This window comes from Gymnoscopelus microlampas (genome assembly GCF_963454915.1).
Source record: "Gymnoscopelus microlampas genome assembly, chromosome: 15".
Classification (NCBI taxonomy): Eukaryota; Metazoa; Chordata; class Actinopteri; order Myctophiformes; family Myctophidae; genus Gymnoscopelus; species Gymnoscopelus microlampas.
This window is the reverse complement of record NC_139952.1, coordinates 11263237-11271407: the sequence shown is the minus strand read 5'-3', so window position 1 is coordinate 11271407 and position 8171 is coordinate 11263237. Positions and strand designations below refer to the sequence as shown.

The 8171-nt window shown below is 40.8% G+C and overlaps 1 protein-coding gene across 4 annotated transcripts in view; it reads left to right on the top strand.

Moving 5' to 3' along the window:
• The window catches only part of tpd52 (tumor protein D52), a 52407-nt gene that overhangs the window by 18848 nt on the left and 25388 nt on the right, over positions 1 to 8171 (top strand). The window lies entirely within an intron of this gene.

Below are 8171 nucleotides of genomic sequence, written 5' to 3'. Positions count from 1 at the left end.
ATAATTAGCTGTCTGTATGTCAGAATCGCCTGTACGTTTCCCAGCATAAACTTCCCATTGAAGACGTGTGTTGGGAGCGCCCATTTTGGGTCATGTGATAACCTATTCCGTCCTATTCCTAGGTCCTCGGGTGCTCCGTGTGGGCGCTCGTTTGCCTAGCGAGCACACCTGCCTTAATTGTTCTTGTTTCTGAAGTCATTTGAAAAAGTTGTCCGTTTGTTGTAAGGCCGTAGAGGTTGCCTGAACCAAAACAAGCGCTCCCCAAAATGTTTTGTTCAATTTGTTGGGAATGACATTAGGATATAACAGTGGTTTTCAACCTTTTTCATGTCAAGGTCCATTATTTATTCATCAATTGAGAGATAACAGGAAAACGTTGATCAAAATAACAATTATTCTACATTCTCTAATTGTAAAGACTTCTTGTAAATTAAGTAATGCAGATGTTTAACAATAATTTAACTCTTGAGAGCGTAAAATGAAACCAAATGGACCCGTAAGGTTCCTTTTGGTTTCATTTTACACTCTCAAGAGTTAAAGATCTGTAAGGGTCCATTTGGTTGCCAACTCTTCCATCATTTAGCTGGGGACCACCTGGAACCTTCTTTAGGACCACTGGTGGTCCCCGGACCACTGGTTGAGAACCAATAAGATAGAAAATGGTCATCATTACATTGGCAGTAGGATTATTAATACCACAGTGAGGTATGGCGATGTTTGGAGACAGAGTATCTCAGAAGTGATTGCTCGTTAAGAATATTTCGGTTGGCTTTAATGGCAAAAACATCAGCCTATATTGTCACTGTGCATAGGGGTATAGTATTATGACTTAAACTTGTTATATCACTATTACGGGTCCATTTGGTTACATTATTTATGAAGCTCAATATTCTGTTCAATGCTAACATGAGAGATAACCCTATCAGCGCCAATTCTACAGTTTCCCACTTCCAGTTTTATATGCAAATTTTGTTTATCCTGCCTCCTGTATGAGTTCTCTCTCCTGATTGGATAAAATTGGTACCCCAACCTGAAAATATAATTTTTCTGTTTACTTAAAGGACAACTTTGTTTTTTTACAACCAAGGTTTATATTTTAGCTTGTAATTAAAGTAAATAAATGATGAGTGTAATTTTTTTTTCATTTACTGCTTTCTATAGTTTTAGCATTTTTTGCGATATTTTTTACAGTGGGCGGGGGCATTCTGTCCGGTGGCTAAATATGCCTTTTTTACACAATAAAAAAGGTCCGGCTGTCTGAGATGGCCAGATGTGAGTTATTGGGGGCTAGAAGAGCTACTGTAAATAATAATAAAGAAAACGCCGGGTTAATGTGTTAAAAAAATACATATTTAGCCACCGGACAGAATGCCCCCGCCCACTGTGAAAACACTGTAAAAAAGATTGTGAAAATTGCTAAAACTATAGAAAGCAGTAAATTTAAATTTTTTAACACTCATCTTTTATTTACATTAATTACAATCTAAAACATAAACATTGGTTGTAAAAAACCAAAGTTGTCCTTTAAGAGCTGAAGAGACGGGGAGACCAGAGTTACTGCACAGACACTCTGTAGCAAATGATGTGCAAGGCTTGCATATCGTTGGCTATCTGGCAGTTAGAGTTACAACACGCTTAGCAAAAACTGCTGATCGCTCATACATTACATGATCGTCAGTGGTTCTCAACCGTTTCTGGATCAGGGCCCACTTGAGTCAATATACTTTTAAGTTCTTATTTATCACAATGAAAACCTGTTTTATTTGACTTTTTTCAAGGTTTTAAAGGAAACATACCATGACGTTTTTAGTTTGTTATTGTTTTGTTACGTTTGTTTTAATTAATATTATATTATCAATAAAAATCTTTCCAATTATAACAAATACTTATTAAATAAATACTTCAAACTCGAGATTTTACTTCCTCTCTTGGAACAATACATCACATTTAACCAGTTATCATAAAATAGAGCAGTCTTTTTTTTTTTTTATAAATAATTTGAGCTGTGGGGTTATATGCCATAGGTTGAGAATCACTGTTTTTTTTGGCGGTGGGGCAGTGGCAAAGTGTCTGCCCGCCACTGCGGAGGTTGTGGGTTCAAACCCACCGCGGTGCTTCCGGCTTTGTCGGACGTCTATACAAACGCAATTGGCTCGCGTTCGGGGGGAGGGTGATAATTGTCACTGTACATATTCTTACGGGCTGGGGGGGGGGGGGGGGGGGGCGGCACCTGTCAGCAGGGAGTGTTAGCCGGGAGGAGTAGGACGAAGGCTCTACGTCCTCCCGGTGGGGGCTCCTCACTGACAGGTGAGTGAGTAGGATACAACAGCTGTGACACACACAAATGTGTGGGGAGGAATTAATTGGCATAATGACTAAATGGGGGGGGGGGGGGGGGGGGGTAAAAAGAAAGAGAGAGAGAATCATTGGTTTAGCTTGTCATGGCTAAAGGGGAGTTAATGATATGCGTTGTGTAATCATCATTAAGCTCTCTCCTGACATGGCTCATTAGGTCCACAGCCTTTTGTGTTCCTCTCTGGATCATTATGGCCTCCACAGCCGTGCTCTGTGTCACTTAATGTCACATAATGTGACGGGGAATGAACGCGGCACAAAAGACTAGGTAACGTACAGGGTCATAAATATACGGGGTGGCAAATACATGCCACCTGGAATTGAAAGCCATTTAATGGGACCACGATTAGTCGCCAAATCTGGTTTTCTGCTGAAATAATTATCTATTTACTGGGTATTGCTAAATGACAGTGTTACTGTGTAATACTGTATTATACTGCTGTGTGTGTGTGTGTGTGTGTGTGTGTGTGTGTGTGTGTGTGTGTGTGTGTGTGTGTGTGTGTGTGTGTGTGTGTGTGTGTGTGTGTGTGTGTGTGTGTGTGTGTGTGTGCGTGTGTGCGTGCGCGAGAGAGATTGTGTAGACAGAAATGACATAGCGAGCATTAGTGAGGACCCATGGATACACAAATAAAATGTGAAATGTTCCTTTAAGTTGTCACAAGCCTCCCCTTCTCACACACTCACCTATGGCTTCAGTACACACACACACACACACACACACACACACACACACACACACACACACACACACAGAGCTCACATTCTAGCCTACAGGAGTGCATTTCCCAGCAGCACCTTGCTGACAGTACAGTGTCATCCTGCTGAACCTGTTCCTCTAGTGCTGAGCTGGACTTCCTGGTCATTGTCACTGTGTGTGTGTGTGTGTGTGTGTGTGTGTGTGTGTGTGTGTGTGTGTGTGTGTGTGTGTGTGTGTGTGTGTGTGTTCATACATTAGTACTGTATGCCCCGGGCAAAAGCAAAACGCCCTCCATTCACTGGCAGCATCATTTTCGCCAAATGCTCGCCCCCAGAATTGGGACGCTATAGGGCTCATGTGGTTTCGTGTGATCATGTGATTTCAGTAATTAAAGACATATTAACACAATTTACACCCAGGAATTTGTGTACAGGACAGAGTACCTCCCTGACAGAGGTGCCCGTTAGTGTGTGTGTGTGTGTGTGTGTGTGTGTGTGTGTGTGTGTGTGTGTGTGTGTGTGTGTGTGTGTGTGTGTGTGTGTGTGTGTGTGTGTGTGTGTGTGTGTGTGTGTGTGTGTGTGTGTGTGTGTGTGTGTGTGTGTGTGTGTGTGTGTGCGTGCGTGCGTGCGTGCGTGCGTGCGTGTGCTTACTGCCATATCATCAGAGAGAAGAAAGATTTTGTTATTAATGCTTTGGCAATATGAGAATGATCGTTTTGCTAATAAAGCATATTTTAAAATGTACATAGAGAGAGAGAGAGGTTGTAGAGATGTTTCTAGTGATAGAGATAAAGGTGGAACTGAGATACATTTTGGGGCCAAATGCGAGAGCTTAAATCAGATATCTACTTCCTGCGCACTTGACTTCTCCTTCCACGATTAACCGTGGAAGATTTCTTTAGAGAAATCTGTACATCATGCAACTTGAGGAGGAGCTTTCCTATCTCAGTAATCTCACCATATGTATCTGATTGTCTCATCAGTGTCTGTTGACTGTTGAGAGATTTGAGACTATAGCTTGGAAATATTCCACATGGTTTTTATTTGAACCCGTTCAATCCGTTAACGCATCTGTGTTCTTTTAAGATTTCTTTGGCTATTCAAAAAATAGCAGATCTACAAGCTCATAGCACTGAGTGCCATGCTATGAGCTTCCAGATCTGCTATTTGTGCAAATCTTTGGATATATATATATACGAACATTTGTAACTCAAATCTTTGCTTCGGGGGGGGGGGGGGGGGGGGGGGAGTTCCACGGGCCAAATACATATCTAAAAGTGTTTTCTAAATCCTAACAGTATGTTGCTATATCAGTGGTGCTCCAACCTTTCCATGTCAAGGACCCCCAAAATATGTATTTGGCCACGGACCCCCATCTCAAAATATGTTGCTCCAGGGAACCCCAGAAGCACAGATCGGAGTTCAAAATGTTGCTTTAAAACACATATATATATTCAAAGATTTGCACAAATTTTCCACGATTGCTATGAGCTTGTATATCTGCTATTTTTTTGAATAGCCAAAGAAATCTTAAAATGACACAGATGCGTTCCCAGTCTTAATGGATTAATGAAGAGTGGTTTCCAGTGATGCTGCAGCTTTGATGGCTCCATAGATTCACTTGACAGCATTATCAGTGGTGTAAATTAAATTGTGGAATTCTTTTTTGTTTGTTTGTTCACAAATTAGCTTTAGCTAATAATGGAATCTCACTGTGGCTCCGGTTGATCGCTGTGTTTTGACACGCACACATTTGCTCTGGAGACGTCGCCAATTAAAACTTGCTGTTCCCGTGGGCTTTTAATTAGCGCTAAGAAAGAAAGCCCCAAAACTGAAGAAAAAACAATGCTCTGTGCTAACGGATCGGATGGAATGAGATCAGCAACATTCCCAACCTGTATAGGCCGTGAGGATATTGCAGTTGGGCCCCCAAATAATTGGCAAAATGCCACAATTTTGTCCCCTTTTTACCCATCTGACCGCTTAGTTAAAGGGATATTTCACAAAAAAAAAAAAGAGGTAATTTTATCGTCTACTCAGGCTTTTGGGACCACCCCGGACAGTTTTTAAGTTGCTTGATTCAGTATTTAGATATTTGATATTCATTTTATCAGACACGCCCCCTTCCTATACAAACCCATTGTAACTTCAAACTCTTTTATTTTTAACCATGATAGATTCATCAGAAACACCCGTCCTTGGTTATGGTGACTGACATTGTCCTACGTGAGGAGACCGTTTTTTTCAATTACCTTTTTTCATATATTTTTGGAAAATGAAAACAATTAAATACAATCTAAAATTAAAAAAATATAATTAAATAAATGAAAAAAGTAATCCAAAAAACACGGCACCTCACGTATTAGGAGGGCAGGGTGAGTCACCAGAACCAAGGACGGGTGTTTTCGATGAATCTAACATGTTAAAAAGTTTGAAGTCAAATATCTTTTGAAGTCAAAAGATACAATGAATATCAAATATCTAAATACTGAATCAAGCAACTTAAAAACTGTCTGGGGGGGCTCACAAAAGCCTGAGTAGACGATAAAATGACCCAACAAAAAAGTTAAATATCCCTTTAAGTGGTCAGTGGGCAGCCGCAAGCCCTTGAGATTTTCAATCGGGCCCCCCCCGATCCAGAAAAGCTTGGGAAGCGCTGGACTAGATGAGCGTATATGAGCGAGTGTGTGTTTGTGTTGCACACAGCTGTGTGAACACTGTGGGAGGACTGGATCGGGGCCATCACCCTGTCCATCCATCTTCTCTCTGTACCGGTCAGGAATGTTTGGGAGGATCCTCTATATTAACAGTGGTTCTCAAAGTGGGGGTCCTTGAGGGAGTTCCAGGGGGTCCCCAGCTAAATGACGGATAGTTATAGGAACCAAATGGACCCTTATGGGTCTGTAACTCAGAGAGTGAAATGAACATTGATTTTACAATATAAATTCATTGGGGTCCCAGCGATAGAAATGCATGTCAAACTGGGGGTCCTTGAAAGTAAAATGGTTGAAAATCACTGCTAGAGCCGTTAAAAAATCTTCTCTTATGGGGGGGGCCTTGGCATATATTTTCAAATGGGGGGTCCCCGGGCTAATAAGTGTCAATTTTGGGGTCCTTGACAGTTTGAGAACCACTGCTCTATGAAACCTTGAGACAAACATTACTTTTGGGCCTTGTGACTATCAAATTGGATTAGAGGGGGTGGGGGGGGGGGGGGGGGGGCAAAGTATAAAATCGGGCTTCCGTGATTATTCAGACTAATCAATTTAGGTTATTATAAAAAAAATATATTTGAATGTCTTCACATCGATCTGTAAAAAAAAAAATGAATTTCAAATGTGCTTCTGAATTGTTCAATTGATCGAAGGTAATTGATAGAATAATCGCTAAGTAAATAATTTATATTTGCAGCCCCTAAGCAGAATTACATTGCCGTTAAAGGGATATTTCACTTTCAAATAAAATAAACATAAAATAAATTATATACAATTTATGAAAAAAGTAATGGAAAAAATCACAGCCCCTCACGCATTAGAGACATTAGAATGTCCTTCTAATGCATGAGGGGGTCGTGATTTTTCCATTACTTTTTTCATTTATTTTTCATCCATTTTTTATAATGTTTATTTTATTTGAAAGTGAAATATCCCTTTAATTCTCAACAGCAATTCTCATTGTAATTTTGATTCCTCTGTACTAGTTCGTAGTTCCTCAAGGACATTGCGTGTTGATGGCAGGCCCTTGACAAAAACAACAACTACAACCTCCCTCGCTGTCAAACACAGAACAACATGTCCTTGTCCCTAAACGTCCCCTCCCAGGGAAACGAGCTGAATGAATGAATGAATATTAGCATGATGTTTGGCCCTCTGCAGTCAGTGTACCCTATAAGAACCACAGCACGAGGACAGGCCACATGTATCTGTTAGGAGGATGTTACCGTTGGCACGGTGCCATGTGGTGGCACCATCACATGATGGCACTGCTTAGCCCTCTGTAATACGACAGCCATGGATTCAGTTTAACCACATGGACCCTAGCGTCCCTAATCTTTGGGTGGGGGGGGACATTTGCGACACGTTGTGAGCTTGTAGATCGGGTATTTTCAGCGAAGAGATTTGGTGTAGATGGGGGACAAAAAGGAGTGGACCGAGGATAGAGCTCTGAGGGACTTGGAAGACACTGAACTAGGGATGCAAATTATCGTTCATTAATTGATAAACTTATCAACCGAAAGCGATAATGAGTGCAGAAACATAATTGCCTTGATGTATATTTAACATTAACGAGCGTCAACGAGCATCAGCTGACACACACACACCTCTCCTGTGCAGTGCTCTATGGAGTCTCATTTCTCTCTAAAAGCCCTTGAATATGATGGAATATGATTAAGGATTACTGTGATTGTGGTAAGCTCACATTTGATATCACACCGACCATACCTGTAACTTTCAGCGATTATTATAGATTAATTGTTAACATCCCTACACTGAACCCCTGCTTAAACTGGGGTTCTCATTGGGCTGAAAGAAACCTTGCCAGAATTTGGAGTCATATGTCTTACATAATATATCATAGCTGAATGATGTCATAAATGACTGACATCACAAGCGGCATTGTTAGCAACAGGCAGTATCGGCAGCTTTTCCGATACTGGTATGGAACTCTAAATTGAGATTTCAGTGGCATCATTTTGCCCTTTCCCCCCTGTGTATGTCTGATAGTGGGCCTGTAGAGCTGCATGTTGTGCTGTACATTGACCGTAAAGTCTGCTTTCTATGTTATTTTGACCTCTTCTTGGTCTTAACCCATTAAGACCGGGAAAGCATCTGTCATTTTAGATTTTAACCACTTTAAATATTAGCTTATACTTTGGCTAAAAAATATTTAAAAAAAAATAGCAGATATACAAGCTCATAGTGCGAACACATCTTTGCTTCTGGGGATTCTACAAATGTCTTCTAAATCCTATGTTGCTATAATCAGTGGTTCTCAAACTTTTTCATGTCAAGGACCCCCAAAATGATATGTATTCACCTCAGACCCCCATCTCAAAATCTGTTGTTCCAGGGACCCCGCAGAAGCAAAGATTTGAGTTAAAAATGTTCGCTTTAAATATA